Here is a 5,287-nt window from a genome sequence, read left to right on the forward strand (position 1 = left end):
TTATAAGAATAAAATAAAATAAAAAAAAAAACACTTGCAAATCATGTTTCGATGTAATTCCAATAATCACATTTGTCGATGTGTTTTAAAGCGCTACGACAGCCTAATCTTCGAAGATTGTCTTGTGAATAGGATAGTGACTTCTTTTAAGAGCGGTATTAGTTGGATTTGGTTGTTATGGCAGCCAAAGCGACAGATGGCTCCTTGACCAAGCCGCGGACAACATGTGCCCATGTATAAAAAAATAAATAACTGCTGTCAAAGTAATGAGACTCTGCAAGTGATATAATTCAATTTGCCATATTTTCATGCCAATCAATGCCACAATTGATGGCGTTTGAGGTTAATTACGGGGGAATCGAAGAGCCACAACGTAAATAAAATACAGTTATGCCCTGAGATGAAAGTCAAAGTGTTAAAAATGCCAAAGTCGAGTGTTTTTTAAAAATCTAAATCTAAATCTAAATCTACCAAGTTGTGAAGTCTGACAGCATAAATGTGTACCTGCTACCTACCACGCACACTAAAATTGCCTCTTTTACTGAATTTGTTCATCATACCAGTGTTTAAAACACATTTAATAATGATAATAATGATAGTATTGCGAAATCAATAGTAAATATTCTGGTCTATGTGTAGGCACAATCTACAGTTCTGGTTTGGGATATCATTAGATAGCATCGCTAATGCGGTGAATAGCCACGCCATCCTCACAGTGGGTATCGCTCGGGCCCACATTCACCTTTTGAGAGAGATCCGCCCGTGCGACAACTGTTTCACTTGGCACAAGGCCGCTGGGGTAAATCTGTGGGTGGATTTGTGCCGGATTTTCACACTTCTTCAGCCAAGTGTAATGATTTGATTAATGAGCGAGGTGGATTCCGTGGAAGATTTTGACACCCTGGACAGTCGAAGGTAATGAAAATGTTGGCATCCGTTCATCTGATGTACAGCAACAAGGCTTTAGGGCTGCTTTAAGTGAGATGCAAACAGTGGGCAGTGTAATTTGAACTGTTGAGTGGATAGACTTTAAGATATATACGGACGAGGAACACTTTGCGTTCGGGTGCAAAGCAAAGAGAATTTCGGAAACCTGAAGGCAAACCATTCATTTTGGTTCCTAAATGCGGAACGTTGGGCATTTACGAAGGTCTGGAAAGCAAGAGAAGCCCTCACTTTGCAGACATATTGTTATGCAAAGCAACACTCTTCCTTGTTTAGTGACAATCTGAAATGCGAGCTTTTTAACATTTCACCACATGAGGCGTTACCAAATTTAAGTCACGTTTACAGTTTTGCCAGAAAAACTGCAGACAGGCTGTTACCTAAAGTTAAAACTGTCAGTCAGTCTTTTCCAAGAAGTCTCTTCACTTCCCATGGGGAAGCTGTTGTTTTTTTTTTCCCCAAATAAAAGAATATGTGTGTTCAGGAGAATGGATAAGTGTTACGCAAAGTATATCTTTTTAATATCATCCTTCCTGCTGTTTTGCTCGAATTCCCTCTCTGTACCTGTGTTAGGACACATTTACAAGTAGTCCCTTAATCCCCTTATGGTTAAGCCGGTGCTGTTTTAGGTTCGCACTTAATTTAGACGTTGAACTATACTGGGTGTTCCCAACACATTGCAGCCGTGTGGGATGACCTTGTCTTCGTAAGCACGATTTTCAGCGTGTTAAATTTAGGCGGTCATGTAGATTTTGTGACTATAACAGGAACACATTCTGTTACGCTAAGATAAGATATGCTTCTTTATTATTTGCGGAAAATAGAGTGAGGTACATTTTTGGGATTACTTTTCACTATTATTGAGACTTATATTCATGGAGTTGCGTTTAAGACCGGCTACACACATAAAGACAAACGGGCTGTTTTTTCCCCAATTTTGCCCTTCCCCAACCAAAGACGTCAAACGACCGTCTATCTTTTGTCTTATAAGATTTTATCGATAAGATTTTTGTTATGTCAGAGGTATGGTAAGAGTGGATTTGTCCCGACAATTGGGTCCAAAACAAGACGGGCTGGCAAGCTTAAAGCGGAAGTCAACGCAAACATATTTTTTTTCAAGAATATGTTCCCAGCAGGCCCACTAGTTGAAACATGGCATTCTGATTAATTTTGCGTTTGTGGAATATAAATTAAGCAGCAAAATGCACTAGTTTTCTAGTTTTTAGCCATCTCTGCGGGCGGCCATTTTGTTTCCTGTCGACTGAAAATGACATCACAACTGCTCACAACGACCAACCACGGCTGACCTGTTTTCTGAATCTGAGCCGTGATTGGTCGTTGTGAACAGTTGTGATGTCATTTTCAGTCGACAGAAGCGACAAAATGGCCGCCCCCAGAGATGGCTAAAATCGAGTGCATTTTGCTGCTTAACTTCTATTCCACAAACGCAAAATTAATCAGAATGCCCTGTTTCAAATAGTGGGCCTGCTGGGAACATATTCTTGAAAAAAATGACTTTAAATATTAATATTCATGTCAACAATGTTCAATATTTGCGACCAAAAAACGTTGTGTGTGGTGAAAGCCGACAACTCTTGAGTGATTTGATTCCGTGGAATGTGACGTGGATGTAATGTAGCCAATCAGAGAAGCGCCCAGACTGACGAACAAGGAAGCCGCGGTAAATAAAGCAAAATTATTTTGTTATTTTTTGTATAAAAGCGTTCCCTGACGCCAAGTATTTTCCAAAGCAAGTCTTTTCTTGATGTCATCGACACGTTATAACACTCCCGCCTCTGGCCGTTTTCGGAAGCACTCGGATAACATCAGTGCATATCCGGCAGTTTCAGTTCTTCTTCGTTTTGGAGAGATCATGCGTGATCACATGAGATTTCTGTCACTGCGGAGGTTTTGAGATCAAAGGTGGGGAGGGAGAAGATGCTGATTTTCTCATACATCTAAAGTGTCTCTCACAATAACAATAGACTGATATGTATTGTGGATTTTGAGCGTGTACTCGAGATAGTTAGTCTAAGGAGTCCTTTCTAATGATCAGTTAGCGTAACGTAACACAATGAACTTGGTTTGGTTAACGATGTCTCATTTAAACCACAGAAATGTCGGTTCCGTCGTACCCGTCTTTCCCACGCTTTCTCAGCTCAAGACCCAAATTAGAAATTTGCTTCCTCCACGGGAGTCAAACCACAAGTAAATGACATCATGTATTGCCACAACATCGACATATAGACTGATAAAGAACATGAATTCATTCCAGTAAACGTGATGCACTGACATTTTGTAACCCATGTAACAATTTGATCTTTATAATACAAATGCAGTTGACATCTGAACCGAATCTGGAGTCAGAGAAATAAAATATAATACAAGCGTCCTTCTCCAAATCAATTCGACTCAACTTAACTTTATGGTAACGGGGTTACTCAGTTTATGGTGATCCCAACTTACAAGGTTACGATGTGTGATGTGTACTCACTGTAATGCTTATCTATTTTGGCATCTAAAGTCCAGTTTTTTAACTCATTCACTGCCATTGACACATTTATTTGTCTTTTCACAGTTCAATCCCAGGAATTTATTTATATATATTTTTTCAAACGTTAGGGTAAAAGAGGGTCTTAAAATGTCTGGCAGTGAATACGTTAAAATGGCGCAGGGCTAATGAAGATAATCTTGCACAATTGCAAGAGAACGATTTGAAATCCATACATTATACATTGTATAATGCAAAGGTTTCCAAGAGATCATCTCATCTGATGTGATACAGGACAATTTCACTTAACTCATTCACTGTCAGACATTTTCAGACCCCCTTACACCCTAATGTTTGAAAAAAAATATTGAGGAAAAAAAATATAAATAAGTGCCTGTCATTGAATGTCTGGACTGTGAAAAGACAAATATATATGTCCTTGGCAGTGGATGAGATAATTAGTTTACTACTTACAACAAAAAAAAAGCATTTTTATCCATTTATGCCAATGATGTATAGTGGTAGGCCGAACAATAAAATCAAGATTCCCAGATGTACGGTATTATAAACAATACGGGGCTGCCAGGTTGAATGCACAATCATGCATTTCTAGCTAATGTCAGAGGACTCGGTACATTACACTGGCGTGGGCCCATGTCTATTTAGTTTTACGGGGGCTGGTGTTGGCGGTCGCCGCATTTCTGCTGAGTACAGCGCGAGTCTGACGGAGCTATTATGAAGCCAAGCAGCGTCCCACTGAATTCTGCACTCCCGGACGAGCAGAGAAGGAGGGGAAGTAGGAGGGCTGAATGGGCAATGTTCAAGGCGGGCAAAAATAAGAAACGTCAGGGTTGATCATAACCATATGCCGGCTGCTATTTTTCCCCTTAAGTGAAAAGCAATAAGGGACAGGACCTTTTGGGAGACTTAAAAACAAAACAAAAAAAAGCATCAAGTGAGGACAAATCCATAAATGAATTCCTTGAATGCAGTGAACAAATGTGAGGGCTTGCCAGGCAGCACATCTGCAAACTCATTTTTCTGTTTTGAATGTCAGGAAAGAGACTGGGCAGGGCCTGAAGCAGAGGAAGTGATCTGCTATTTCACACACTGCTGGTGAAGTTCAACTCCCGACTAGGGTCTCTGTCATCTGGAATGCGGAGTCACCTCCTCCGTCTCCGCTGCGCTCCAAAGAGGTCGCCTCTTCCTGCCTTCAACCGCCACCCCCTTCTCACCTCCCGTCTGCTCTGCCAACACGCTGTAGAAACCGCTGGACGGCACGCCAGTGCGCACGGGGGCACTTGTGACACACGCCTGCATAAACGCGAGCTCCTAGGAGGAAGCCACATCTGACCAGACTGCCTCTAAATGGAATCTGGCTCTGGAAAACGAGGAGTACAGTCATCAGCTGAACATTTTCGAGGCCGTTCCTATTCCCTTATATGGCAACGGAGCTGGGAAATCATTTGAATTAGTCTGGATTCTGCTTCTATGCCTGCCTGTCTGCTTTTAGTGCTGACTGAGTTGCATCTGGGACGGTTCTGCCACTGCTCTTTTCTGGGGAGTGTGTGGGCGCTTTCTGTCTGTCTGTGTGTATGAGGCCTGGTTTGTTTGTTTTGCCATTCTTGGTACTTCTTTTCCTGTTTGCATGCGGACGTTTTGTTTTGGGACAAACAAGAGGAGGACTTGTGTTTGTGGTTGGCAGCTCCTGCTGTTTTCCCCCTCTTCCTTCGCGACTGGAATAGGCAAACACACACCTGGCAGCCATGAAGCGGAACAGCCTCTCTATACACGGATGACCGGAGCTCCATCTGAACATCCATCATTGGTTGATATTTTGCCCCCCCCCCC

The sequence above is a fragment of the Filicampus tigris genome, chromosome 2 (genome assembly GCF_054856515.1).
Source record: "Filicampus tigris isolate MCC_2025a chromosome 2, RoL_Ftig_1.0, whole genome shotgun sequence".
NCBI lineage: Eukaryota > Metazoa > Chordata > Actinopteri > Syngnathiformes > Syngnathidae > Filicampus > Filicampus tigris.